This window comes from Delphinus delphis, chromosome 6 (genome assembly GCF_949987515.2).
Source record: "Delphinus delphis chromosome 6, mDelDel1.2, whole genome shotgun sequence".
In the NCBI taxonomy this organism is placed as follows: Eukaryota; Metazoa; Chordata; class Mammalia; order Artiodactyla; family Delphinidae; genus Delphinus; species Delphinus delphis.
Window position 1 is genome coordinate 54,511,582 of NC_082688.1, and position 15,156 is coordinate 54,526,737.

Here is a 15,156-nt window from a genome sequence, read left to right on the forward strand (position 1 = left end):
TACTGAGCCTGTGCTCTGGATCCCGTGCTCCGCAGCGGGGAAGGACACCACAGTGGGAGGCCTGCGCACCACGGCGAGGAGTGGTCCCTGCTCTCCGCAGCTAGAGAAAGCACGCGCACAGCAACAAAGACCCAGTGCAGCCAAAAATAAATAAGTAAAATAAATAAAATTTAAAAAATAAAACCAAACTCTCTGTTTTCTCCCCAAACCTCCCACAGTCAGTTAAAGGTAACTCCCATCCTCCCAGACTCCAAACCCTGGGGTCACAGCTGACACTTCTGTCTCCCACATCCCATATCCAATCCATTGAGAAATTCTGTCAACTGAGTTCTGGCTATGTTTATATAGCCAGAACTCAATTGATTATCCTAACTTCTACCTCTGGACATGAGCAGGAAGACCAGAGAGAAGGTTACTGCAATGATCCCAGTTACGGAGGCTTGGTCTTCCTGCTTCTATTCCTAGTTCCTCTTCAATGTACACTCCATACAGCATTCAACAATTATACAAAAACATAATATAAATCATATCATCCCTCTACTCAAAACTATCCTTTCACGGACTACCAGCCCTAAACAATCTAGACCCTAAACATTTTTTCCCTGAATTCCTCTTCTCTTTCACCCTTGTTCACTCTACTCCAGCCACCCTGGACTCCTTGATGTTTCTAGAACAAACCAGGCCAACACTACTGCCTCAAGGCCTTTACACTTGCTGTTCTCTCTGTCTGAAACCTTCTTCCCCCAAGCATCTGCATTATTTACTATCCTTCCCTCTAGAGCTCCAAGAGGACAGGGAGTTTGGGGTCTGATCTCTTCACTGCTTATCCCCAGGGCCTAGAAGAGTGGTTGTTATGAAATAGTTGCTCAATTGCTCAATAGTTGAATGAGTGAAATAGAGATAGTCATCAGAGACCTTTTTGTCTTACACCTGCGGATCACTTTTAGAGACCACAGAGAGCACGCACACCTGCAAATAGAGGAATGACTCAGTATTAAAATGTAAACATAAACCAAATATTTAAAGATCTTTAAGTGAAAAAAAATTATACAAATAACTTTACAACATTTTCCATATTAAGATAATTTTCTTTTATATTATGATCATTTGAATTTTATATAATATCTATGTTAGTAAAAATGAAGGCGGAAACCAAATAATTTAGAAATGATCAGTACAATGTTTTTTAGAAATGCGTGAATTCTGTGTTTAAGAATTTTAAATTGTCCCCCGTTTCAGACACCTTCAATTAAACCTATTCTAATCTTGGCTAAGTGAGAATCCAACTTCAAAATTTCACACCCAGGCACAGCTGTTTGACAAGTGCAGCAGGAGCCTGTCAAGACACTTGGCAGTATCATTCCTTCAGAACACAACGGGCTTTATTTTTCAGGGTGGAGCAACCCCTATTACTCACTGATGGTGATTAGCAAGCCAGTCTTCCGAGGAAATGTACAATCAAGCAACTAGAAACGTCTTCTTTGAAACTCCTCCTTGAGAATAAATCACTGACACTGCAAATGGTCAATATGTACTCTTAATATTGAACTAAACTGTCCATTGATTTACTATGATCTATGTTCCTGACCCTGTGGCCTAGTGAAATTCATTTTTCTGAAGTTCTGAATTCAAGAGAAGTGACAGTGACACAGCTGTGGATTCTGATTTACTACCTCAATGGAGTAAAGCAATTAGAGTGATTTCTCCATTATTTGCTCAGATTATACAGCTCCTTTTTGCCTGGTTCCACCATAAAGACCCCATTCCATGAGCATGGAACAAAACCAGGGTTACAATCTAAAGCTGATCTCCCCAGGACACACGAAGGAGCAGGAGCAGGCTGACCGACAGCCGGAGTCGCTGGAGTCCTCACCAGTGGTGGGTCAATGCACTGGGCTGCTGGGGGAAGTACTTGCTACAGGAACAACTAGAGGTAACTGCTATAAACTCAGTCCTTGCCTCAAGAACCTAAATACTCCGCACCTCAATTTATCATGTAGTTTGGGGCTTTCAGAAAAAATAGCATCTGTCTCACTGTCACCTTTATAACAACTTGTATCCCAGCACACCTCCCACCAACACCTTCAACAAGTTTTGACAAGTGCAGCTGCATTGCTTGAGATGGGCCAAAAGGTCAGGGCCCTGAAACTTTGTCAGCTTCATTATCTAAAGTGACTTGAAAACACTCCACGTGTTTCAGAGAACAGATAGACTTTCCACTACACAAAAGCAGCTTTGTTTCTGTATATGTGACGCCTCCTAATTAGAATCAATGATTTTTTTATTGTCGTTCCTGATAAGCTTGTTTGCCTAGCTTCGTTTTCCTAAAACACTTTAAACGTTTCTAGGAAGGGTGAATGTCGGCAGAACACTGAGACAGGCCTTGAACCACGGCTGTGGTATTGCATGATGTTTACAATTTGTCATCCTTGGGGGTAATTTTGCAAGCTTAAACACACTAAAGGACATATTATATAGAGCCAGGCAATTTCATTTTGTTTGAATATATTTATGGAAACGGACCAAAAGTGTCCATAGAGGCACACTGTCATTTTTTCCTTTTGTGTGTGCCAGTTCATGACCAAAAGCAAGCATTCAGAGAACAGAAGAGCACTTATGACCACACTGTGTGTATCAAATAAGTTACTTTATGAACAGATGGGGAATATTGTGTTTCAGGGTCTTAGTAAAATAGCCCTTCACACCACATTTCTGTTCACGATGGTGTATCTCTCTGTGATTCATTTATGACCTTGCCCTTGATAATGAGCAGATCTCCCTCAAGGGTGAGTGCCTGTGGGACATGAAGACATCACACATCCTCATGACTTAGAAAGATGATGAGCAGTGGGGAATTATGCACCAAGAACATGTAATTTGGACAAGGTGGGAAAAACTGAGTAATTCACTTGAGATAACAAGAGTTTTCCCAACAGTGGTGACTGTATGGCAATGGAATCCTTGGAGAGTAAATAAGAAAAAAATGGTTGGGCTGGGAAAGATTTAGTAAGTTGAAAAGCAAGTTATAGAAGCCAGCACTGATAAGAAAAAAGAAATGGTCTTTTACAAAACCACTTTGATGATATAGGGTGGCCACTCAAGAAAAACTCAAAGATCAAGATTTGAATGTTTCTTCTTTTCAAGGGGATACAGAGAACCAGGATAGGTCAGGGGTGAAGCAGGAGAGGGACGTCTAGTTGCTTGCTGACGATACAATATTCTGTGTTTAATGTCCTCTTGTGCACACATAAAGACCACATTTCCCAACCCCCCTTGCAGTTAGCTGGGGTCATGTGATTAAGTTCGGGCCAATGGGATGCAGGAAGAAGTGAAGCATGTCATTTGCAGATCCAGCTTCCAAACCTTCTGCACAATCCTCAACATGCTCTTTCACCCTAGACTCAGATTGCAGAGCTATTAGATTGAAGGTTCCTGAGCCACTGTACAATCACAAGGAGCAAGCTGTATTACAACATGAATAAGAAACAAACCTTTATTGTACCAAGCCACTGAGATTTGGGGCTGTCTATTACAGAAGTCAGATTGTCTTAACATACTCCAATAACGCTTCCTTGTTATCGTTTGCCTTTTCAAATATCATGTTATTGCTTAAGAGTATCTCTCATCTCATTTTTAAGCAAAATTATTTCAGAGACCTTTAAGAGCAATGGAAAAAATTAATTTGCTTTCAGATCAGAACACAGGATACCCAAGGAAAAAAATGGCTGGCAACATTTTCTGAGGTGTTGGAGGGAATGAACGAACTGTCCTTTTGCTTCCTAAAAGTTAACTCAAAAACTTTATTTGCTTATTTTTAACATTTTATTATGGAAAATTTCAAATCTTCTCACAAGTAGAAACAATAGAATAATAATAACCTCCATGTACCCATCCTGACTCCAAGAATATATGTATACACACACATGTGTGTGTGTGTGTGTGTATATATATATATATATATATATATACATATATACACATACACACATATACATATACACAGATATAGATAGATCAGTTGATTGGTTAGTAAAAAGATAGAGATGTATGTATATATATTTGAGAGATACTATACGTTATTCTAATCATTGAGCCAGGTGCCATGGGTAGGACTCAAAGATGAATAATGATGTTGGAATGTGTAGTTATAAAGAAGAGAATGTGAATCTCAAGCTCCACAAATTACTTCACTCTGAGGGCTATGGTGAAGATTAAAGCAATCTAGTAGCTCAGAATTTGTAAGACCATTATTTTCTTTCCCTTTTCATTTCCCTAAACTAGTTTCTGTCTAAGGGAGAGGTTTAACACTTTCTTCCTAGTGAAAATAGCAACTACCCCTGGGAAGGCCAGTGCACTGAATCTTTTCTCAGTCATTCACCATTTATTTATATGTATGAATTTTATCTTTGCTGAACTTTTTTCCCAAAAGCAAGCCTTGAATAGACGGCGGGAAAAAATAAGGAGCAAAAGCATGGGCCCTAAGGCAGCATGGAAATTCTGAGGGAAGGAGACAATAAGAGTCACCACAAATGTAATGGAAGACAAATTTCCATTTCAGAATTTTTTTAAGGTGGGATCCCCCATTTTCCCTTCATTACAACTGCTCTTCCACCTCCAAATCCATTCTCTTGGCTAACAAAGCACCATTTGGTGGTTTCACGCTAGAAACTGACTGGGAATGGGAGATGGAAGTGGCAGAAGAGAAAGAGTTTACTTGTAGCAATATTTCTAATCAAAGGATGAGCTTTCCCAGCTTAAAACTTAAAGCATTTTCAAATAAGCATGGGAAAACACAAAAAAGAAATTGTTCTATAAATACAAGCCTGAGATGCTGCCTCGTAAATTTTAAGGACAAGACTGGTCAGATGCCTTATCTGGAGCACTCTGAACACCTAAGTCTACTGATGTTGGCTCCAGGCTGTGCTCTCTGGTCACACAGGCAAATGGCCCAACATTGGGAGGTTCAAGCCCCAGGTGAGGTGAGCGCTCTAGAGCAGGAAGCTCAAGTAACAAAAGGCCAGTCTCTGCTTTCACTCTGCCTTCCCCTGTCTAAAGAGGCATGAGGCCCTAAGGTGCTCCAGATTGAATCAGCAGGAATGGGTGCCATCTTGATGAGAATTTACTTAATGTGCACTCCTCTAACCATCTCAAACATTTAGCTCTGCTCTGTATTAATTCAGTCTGAGAAGAAAAAAATTCCACAGTAAATCTTAGCAGTCAGAGGGTGGGAGGAAGTCTGGAAAGGGCTGACAAGCTCAACATGACGAGTACCAGTCCAACCTTTGCTTAACAGTACTTCACTACTTTACGGATTATAAAAGGAAATATTTAACTAATAGAAGGCTACTCATACACAGGATAATGTATGCAGCCTCTGTTCACTTCTTAGTCATTCCACATAACTGCTCAAATAGCCTTTGGTCCCTAGTCTTCCTCGGGTTTTTAATTTTCTTTAAAGCCCACCACAGAAAATACTTTTACGTTTGTCTCCATTTATGTGGAGATAAACACTCCATTTATGTGTTTCTTATCATTTGGCATAAGAAAAATTTGTGTTTCATATTATAGCTGTCAAGAGATACATTTCAATGAAGAATTAAACTATAAACTTTAAGAGACAATGAGATGGTTTGGGGGACATCAGAGTTTCATTTCACATGCACTAAAGCACTGTGCTTACTTCCTTCATAATGCTGCCTCCTAAGACTTTTTTTGTTTTAACTGAATTTGCATTTGTATTAACTAGGTGTGTAATTCTTTCTAATTTTCAAAATATTATCCCTGTTTGATAGTAAAAGTCCTTTGTTATTGGCCCAAGGTGAATTTCCAGCCTCCCTTCACACTCCTACCTAGTCTTGGACCATCGAACTACCTAGGAACTGTTTCTTTCCTGGACTCTTTCACACCCCTGTGTTATCACATATTGTGGTGATCCATTTGAATGGCTTCCTTCCTTTTCTCTGCAAGAATCACTGTCTTCTTTCAAGATGCAGTCGCCTCCTCTAAGACTCTACAGAGCTGGAAGCTTCTTCCCCTGTTTTCCCATTAAAACAATCTGCACAGACCTATATCACAGCCCTTGTTTCACTACTGTGTAAATAACTATTTTCACAGCTGTCACTGCTAGAAGACTGTGATCTCTTCAAAAGAATGTCCCATTTATTTCCATACCTACTCACCCCCAGCTTCCAGGACAGGGCATGGCACATGGCTTGTACTCAGTGATCAAATAAATGAATGAGCATGCATTGATTGGTTGGACACATCAGTGCAAATACTGTTTGGTTTTTTCTGTTTTTTTCTATTTTTTTGGCCACACCACGCAGCATGAGGGACCTTAGTTCCCCGACCAGGGATCAAACCCATGGTCCCTGCAGTGGAAGCACGGTGTCTTAACCGCTGGACCGCCAGGGAAGTCCCTGCATATACTATTTGGGCAGGACAACTATACATCCTGGTTTTTCTAGGACAAGCCTGTTTTGCACAGATATTCCAGGGAAAGAGAACCCCTTTCACTCTCAAAATTGTACCAATTTGAACAATAAACTATACGCTCACCTTAAGTTTGGAGCATGGTGTAATTACTCATGCACATTGCCCCTGCCTGCCCAGAACTAGGTCATCTCATTTTCCAGTTTCTCAGTTACTTTTCAAATTAACTATTTTTTAAAGTCTTCAAAATTCAAAATTATTAGTTATTCTCTGTACTCAAATCCAGCATCCATGGACCAAGAAAATAAAAATAAATACTGTGCTGCAAAATAAGAACACACAGGTTTCATTCCATTTTCTCATCAAATTCCTATCTACACCAACCTCCCATATGAGCAATGACACCCACTAAACCAACCAATCTCCCCTCTGGTTGAGGCTGCCCACAGTTCAAGCCAAGGGGAAATCGAGCCTGCCCACCCAGGTTGTGTGTTTGCCAGCCACACATCCACCACCCAGGGTTACAACATTCATTGTCTTATTGATAGTCCAGAGGCCCTGACTCAGTAATTACAGTAGAAACTAATAAATCTGCCCAGAAAAAAAAAAAATCTCTTTTCCACATCATTCTACCCAGAGCTTGAAGAAAACACTTCTGAAAGATCAAAGAGAATCAGACTACCTCTTTTATGGAAAAATAAATGTGGTCTTTCACTCTACATACTTGAATTCCATTTGGACTCAAAGATGTCAACACGACCACTCAGAGCAAACGTAATCAAGAAATATTCCAAAGGTCACAAAAGACATTTCTAATAAATCACCAAACTAATTTTCCACACTGATGGAGAATGAACTAAGAAAAATACATTTTAAAATCTACATATGAAGGATGCTCAACATCACTAATTATTAGAGAAATGCAAATCAAAACTACAATGAGGCATCACCTCACACCAGTCAGAATGGCCATCATCAAAAAATCTACAAACAATAAATGCTGGAGAGGGTGTGGAGAAAAGGGAACCCTCTTGCACTGTTGGTGGGAATAAAAATTGACACAGTCACTATGGAGAACAGTATGGAGATTCCTTAAAAAACTAAAGATAGAACTACCATATGACCCAGCAATCCCACTACTGGGCATATACCCTGAAAAAGCCATAATTCAAAAAGAGTCATGTACCATAATGTTCCTTACGGCACTATTTACAGTAGCCAAGACATGGAAGCAACCTAAGTGTCCATCAACAGATGAATGGATAAAGAAGATGTGGTATATATATATACAATGGAATATTAGCCATAAAAAGAAACAAAATTGAGTTACTTGTAGTGAGGTGGATGGACCTAGAGATGGTCATACAGAGTGAAGTAAGTCAGAAAGAGAAAAACAAATACCGTATGCTAACATATATATATATATGTGTATATATGGAATCTATAAAAAAAAGGTTCTGATGAAACTACTAGGGGCAGGACAGAAATAAAGACGTAGACGTAGACGTAGAGAATGGACTTGAGGACATGGGGAGGGGGAAGGGTAAGCTGGGACGAAGTGAGAGAGTGGCATGGACATATATACACTACCAAATGTAAAATAGATAGCTAGTGGGAAGCAGCTGCATAGCACAGCGAGATCAGCTCGGTGCTTTGATCAGCTTGGGAGGGTGCAAGGGAGACGCAAGAGGGAGGGGGTATGGGGATATATGTATACATATAGCTGATTCACTTTGTTATACAGTAGAAACTAACACACCATTGTAAAGCAATTATATTCCAATAAAGATATAAAAATAAATAAAATAAAATCTACATATGAACAAACCTCAGGAGATCTAAAATATATCCCCTTAATCAGATCTTTTAGGAAAAGATTACCATAGTTTTTTGTAATTTTAAAAACATTATTTCAGGGCGTGAAATCAGAGAAAAACCACAAAACCAATATGAACTAAAAGGAACATTAACTGTCATGTAGTTAATGATTTTGCTTAATGAGGATAAAGTCTCAAGTATTCAGCCTCTTAAAGTTTCTCTCATTATCTATTGTTTTTCATTAATCCTAGAAGTGCCGGGCAAAGAAACATAAACCACGATTTGCTATGAAACGTTTGCCCAAATCTGCTATGAATTTATTTTCAAGACAAAGTTCATGAAAGGCCAGTTCCTCAGGTAAAGTGGATTAAATGCCTTCTAAAGGGAAATAAAATTAAACCACTACCAAATGGAAGGTTTCTAAACTGTGTTTTGGGATGTAAAATCCAATTTGACAGACGCCTTATAAACTGTGGCCAATGCTCCATCTGATGAGAATTTCTGTGGTTTTGTTTTTACCTATACTAACGGGTTTGTAATTTATAGTGACACATATATGTCTACACTATGTTGGATATGTCTATACACAGATAAATATGGTGGCATCTCTTTCTTATGTAAAATCAATGGGAAAAAATCTTGTGATTTAGTTGTATCTTTTTTAAATCACTGAGTTTGCATTAAATACTTGACAGACTGATGCCTTGTGGGATACAATTTGGAAGCTACGCTCTCTCTGATCTTTACCAGATGTTTCACTGGTGGTGTTTCAGCCTCAAGAGACAAAGAGGATATTAATGTTAATTTTATTTATTTAATCACATCAGGCAGATTTGATAAAAGGGAAAATTCAATATTTTAGCAATTTACCAACTCTTCAGAAACATCCATAGTAGCAAAAATGTTTTGAAGATCATTTTATATTAAAAGCAGAAAGGCTGCATTGTAGTTGTTAGGGGAAAGACTCTATTTTACCTTTAAAAATGGGAGCAATGTGACAGATTTGTCAGTTCCACTTTTAACTCAAGAGGCAAGGAGGTGGCAATGACATTCATTACTCAGCACAGATTCATCCCAACCTTTAACTGACTATTAATTGTAGAGAGAGAATACTCTGCATATGAAATGGACACTCAGTTGAAAGCCTTCTGCCACGACCAGCGCTGCTCTGTTATCTTCTTATCCCTTGTCTGGAATTTTATTCCAAGGGAACACGAAATTATCCTAATCATTGTCAGGACACCGATGATAATGAAAATGTACTTGCTACTAAACAGTGCCTCCCTACGCCTTAACTAAAATGACAAGGTAGGCTTTCATCTATCTAGAGTTTAGTGTCAGAATGTGGAAGCTTTTAGAGCACTAGTTCTCACCCTTTTGCACTTTAGAATCACCTGGAAGGCTACACACCCCACCAATTACATCACAGACTCTGGGGGTAGGACCCAGGTATGGGTATTTTATAAATCTTTTCAGGCAATTCCAATGTCAGCCAAAGTGGAAAACCACCTCCTTGGAGTAAGTAGGCAATGGCCAAACAACTTTCTAGTCTTAGAAAAATCGCTTAATTTCCCTAGGCTTTTTTCTCCTCTCTGAAAAACTGGTATGTGTGGAAGGGAGTTAAGAGTATTATACTCATTGATTTTCTTTTCTTTTCTTTTTAGATAAAAATATATATTTACAGTTATAAAATATTTCAAACAGGCAGCAAAGCATAGAAAATATTATAAGATACCTATGACAGCTGTATTGCCACCACCAAACATTTTAATATTCTGCCATATTTGTTTCATTTCTCTCCCTCTTTGGATAAAAGATACATCCCGTGTCTTCCTATTTCTTTCATCTCTAGAAGTATCCACTATCCTAAGGTTATCCTGCCTACATGATTTTATTGTTTAACCAAGTAATTATGTATCTACAACAACTGTATAATACTGCTTAGCATGTGTTTAAATATACATAAATTATATTACACTGTATATACCCTTTTGCATGTAATTGTTTCATTCAACATTGTTATCTATTTATCCATGTTGTTATCTATCAATCTATAGATATATCGATTTATATATAGCTTCTTAATTTTAAATTCCTTTATTATTTCATTAGGAATAAACCACAGTTTGTTGACTCACTTTACCTATGGACAGATAGGTTATTTATACTTTTTTTAAAAAACAGAGGCATGGGGACTTCCCTGGTGGCGCAGTGGTTAAGAATCCGCCTCCCAATGCCGGGGACATGGGTTTGAGCCCTGGTTCGGGAAGATCCCACATGCTGTGGAGCAGCTAAACCCATGTGCCACAACTACTGAGTCTGGGCTCTAGAGTCCACAAGTCACAACTACTGAGCCCGGGTGCCACTCCTGAAGCCCGCATACCTAGAGCCCGTGCTCCACAACAAGAGAAGCCACCACAATGAGAAGCCTGCGTGATGCAACAAAGAGTAGCCCCCGCTTGCAGCAAATGAAGACCCAACGCAGCCAAAAATAAATAAATTTATAACAAAAAACAAAGGCATGTCTTCCTGCCACCAGGAGTTGCTCTAGGATAGACACTTAGACATGGTTTTGTTGGATATGCTCATCTTCACGTTTGCTAGATATTCTCAAAACTTTTTCCAAGTGGTTACACTAGTTTACTCTCACTAACAATGTTAAAACATTCCCTTCTCCATACCCTCCAATACTTGACATTATGAGAATTTATTTATTTTTTTTTTGTGGTACGCGGGCCTCTCACTGTTGTGGCCTCTCCCGTTGCGGAGCACATGCTCCGGACGCGCAGGCTCAGCGGCCATGGCTCACAGGCCTAGCCGCTCCACGGCATGTGGGATCTTCCCGGACTGGGGCACGAACCCGTGTCCCCTGCATCGGCAGGCGGACTCTCAACCACTGCGCCACCAGGGAAGCCCGAGAATTTATTAATTGTTGCCAATATGAAGATTGTGGAGTGATAATTAATAATTATGCCTAGATATTTTCCTGAGGTCCCTTCTAGTCAGGTAATTGTGGTCACCACATCAATGCCAAGTCTTATCAAAATAATAAAATAAAGGGTGTGGAAAAAAAAAAGCCTTCTTCCGTATTTTACAATGAATTTACTTTTCCTCAAGAAATGTCTTACATGGCTAAGGCTGGCCCATAACCCATAAATCAGGCCATAAAAGAGGAATGGGGACATGGCCCCAGCTCTGTATTTATTTTCTTGTATTCCATAATCCAATGTTACTTAAAAAGCAAACGGCCCAATAGTCAAGCCAAAGCAAATACTTTGCATTTTGCCAGGCAAAATGTCTGTGGAGAAATGAGTCAATTCATACAAGATTCAAAGCTGTCTTTGGTCAGTGACATTTTTGTGAAAATCTGTGGGTGGGTAAAAGTTTTACAAAATTCCTTTTTGCTATTGGATAAAATTCATCCAGGAAAAATAAGCAAAATTTAAGTGGCGACCCACATTCCCCCTAATTCCCTCATTAACACTCCCTAACCTCCCAGCCCAACTGCTTTCTTTTGTGCACAAAGGCCAGGATCAGTGTTTCTGATCCTGGCAACAGAACCCTGTCCCTCTGCTCACTCTGCCCTGATCAGATAGGCTTTCTCATGAGAAGTGTGTCTGATCTCATTCAGAGGACACCTTCCTGGGAACGCTACTGAGGTGTTGCATACTCTTCAACTTAATGGCAAAAAGACCTACTACGGTAAAAATATTCTCAGTGTGCACTCAGTGGAACACTTACTATGGCTACTGTTAGGGATGGTTAGTGTACATCTATAGTTTGGGGGTTATTCTTTACATCTTTTAGGAACATGAAACACGGGGTTGGGAAAGAAACTAATTATAAGGCTCCATTACTTGCTCTGACTTGAGAAGTTGAAACCTTATCATCTCAGAAAAACATAATAGAATTCAGCAAAGTTATACCTGGGAATGTTCAAAAGTTCTGATAATTCTGAGATTCATCAATGTTGAGGTTGGTCTAAGCTCAGGAAGGTCTAAATAGAATGATCTGGCACCTATAAATCGCTTTATTAGTAGACAGAAGTGAATGGACTCAGGTGTTTTTAATATAATATTGCCATATTCCAGTTTCTGATTTAACTGAGATCCGTCTGTCTGCCTGCTGAGGCCTTTACTTCTCAAGGCCTTTGCCGATGGCTGGGAATATCTCTGTAATCAAGGCCAAGAGCGGGAAAAGAGCAGCTGGTTTGGCTCTCCACAGAAGTAGTAAGAATGAGATCTACAGAAGGGTGGAGTTGTTTGGGTGGGAAAGGGAAAAGAAACCATTCTCTCCTTCCAGTAAGTTTAACCAAATAATAAATTAACAATCCTCCCCCAGTTCTGCCACCTAAAGTCCTGAGAGATCTGAATCCCAGAGTTCTGGGTAAGGCTGAGGAGTTACAGTCAGAGACTCTGAGAATGTGTTCTCCCATGCATGAGATGGAATTTGGCATCAAGGGAGGACACCAGTGGTAGCCTCTTACTGTAAGCAGGCTGTCACTGAATAGCCCTTTCACACATCCTCCTTTTCACATGACTTCCAGAAGCTCATTGTGCTGCCTGTAGTCATGGTCACCAAACACAATTGGGTCATCACATCTTTCTTGGGTCAATAAGCTAAGTGAGTGAAAAGGATGACTAACTCTAACTATGGTCCACAGAAAATTAACAGCAGTTAAACATACGTAAAACAAAAGTGGACAGGGTCTTATAATTTAAACTGCTCCTAGCCTTTGCAGCACGTGACACAGCCACAAAAACCCAAAGATCACTTCATGTCTCCAAAAGAAGAATGTGGTCATTTTACTTGGCAAGGATCTTGAGCTTTGAATCAACGACCATCAGTTTCTAAAAAAGTGAGAGGTGAAACTGTTCAGTTTTAAGAGTTCTGTGTCTGGATTCCAAGAGTGTAAAGACTGGTTTTGCAAGAGGCAGAAGAATGCCTCTTTTTCAGATGCGCATCCACATTAAGCACAACGTCTTCTCTCCACGGGCTACAACTTGAGAGGCTGCTCAACTTTCAGGGCAAAATTATTTGCTGCCAGTTAGCTACAACCCTACAAATCAAGCAGATGACAGGCAGCAACATAACAGTTTTCACAAGACACGATGCTCATGATATGTACGTCTTATATTCCTGCTAAAAATATACAGTCCCAAGGCAAGAACTGCAGCATTAGTCAGCCCCTAGGAAACCCTGTTTTGTACAATACATTTGCACTATAACATGTGATTTAATGCTTTGTGGGTCTAGATTTGATATGTTATTAAACCTAGCAATCTAAATTTTGCAAAGATTCCATCTAGAAATGGGGAGTAGGCAGACCAGGGGAAAGAGAAAAATCACCTCCCATACCCATCTTGAATAATACCATGAAAAGCTATGCAGACGCCTGCAAACATTCACCTTATTCTTTCACTGAAGTATTTATTCTTTCGCTGAAGTATTTATTCTTTCACTGAAGTATTTCTATTTTTAATAGTCATCATGCACTTTAGCAAAAGTCAACTTTATAAAGTTATACGCCTTTTCAAAATCTGGGGATAGTGGGAAAATAGGGAAATCCTTTTGCACAAAAATTAATTTTGCAATGCAAAAAAAATATTTTTTTGGATAATTCAAGCCTATATGTTTATTTCAGTAAAGCCAAATCCAGCAAACTATTTTCAGCCAGGATTAGTCAGAACTAAAAGGCTGGACTGTTTTCCTTCAGAGACTGAATGTCTTCCTTGCCTGCAATAGGCCGGTGTGTTCCAAACAGAGTAAACGGAATTGCCTTCAATTGCTTGTCTCTTTCTGGCATTTTTAATGCAGAACCTTACTGACAGAGTAAGGTTTTGTTGGCTGGAATGTAATTATTCTTTTCAGTCATATAACCTGGCATTCTTACAATGTATGAGTTTCAAGTTTTCCTTAAGAAGAATCATAACATGGGGCATAATGTAAGGACAAGAAATGCAATTTCATTCCTCCAGAAATTATTAAAACTCTTTCAAAAATACCTACTGGATGGTGAAAAAGCGCTTCTAATACTTGCCTTACAACTATCACCTGTTTGGTTTGCTTTTACATGAATCTGACAACTTGGCCAATCTATAATCAAGCATAAACATGGTAAACATGGCCCAGATTCTTTATTATCAAGACATACTACAGAAAGGAGGGACTCTGGCTGGGGGAACCACCATCTAAATAAGTTCCTTTTCCAAATGATATATATTTTTTACACACATTAAGTGACCTGTAGCATATTCAATATCCAGGGAATACCTAAAATTCTCAGATTGTTAACTGTAAAAGAAATATTCCTGTCCATCTAAACTAATATAAAACACATGCTCTTCTTTTTCCAAGAGTTAAGCGAGCTGTCTGAGATTGTGCAAAGCCACCCTGGGATCCCAAGGGTGATGTCCTGCTTGTAAACCCTGAGGGTTTCTGTTAGGTGTGAAATGTTTGTGCAACCATCTAAGAGTCATATTATTCAAAAACAGTAAATTCCGCCAAGAAACAGAGATAGTTCCAGGATTGATGTTGTGAAAGGGGGAAGTGGGGAGAAAGAGACACCATGCCCGCTTCCTTCAACACCAAAGACACAGTCCCCTCTGGGTTCTTTCTCCTTATACATTTTCCACCAAACTCCCTCTCCTTAAAGTCAGGGAGATCCAGTAAGACTCAGCTCCTGTGGTAACCCTGAGTGTTTTCATGCTGGCTATAAATCATTAACTAGTCTTACAACCTTGGAGGGTGCAGTGTGCAGGCGTGTGGGTGTATGCAGCAACACTTTTACTAGCCAAGTTGCTAAGTGTGAGTTCCTTTCTAAATATCAGAACCACCCCTCTAACCCTAACACTCACCCAGTTATTGGAGGGAAGGGAAAATCACTGAATATTTAATTTGGAAAAT

The 15,156-nt window shown here is 39.5% G+C and overlaps 1 protein-coding gene across 1 annotated transcript in view; it reads right to left on the reverse strand.

Annotated features, from left to right (window-relative positions):
* GLIS3 (GLIS family zinc finger 3) overlaps nt 1–15,156 on the reverse strand; it is a 615,291-nt gene that overhangs the window by 304,101 nt on the left and 296,034 nt on the right. The gene's annotated exons all lie outside the window — the stretch shown is intronic.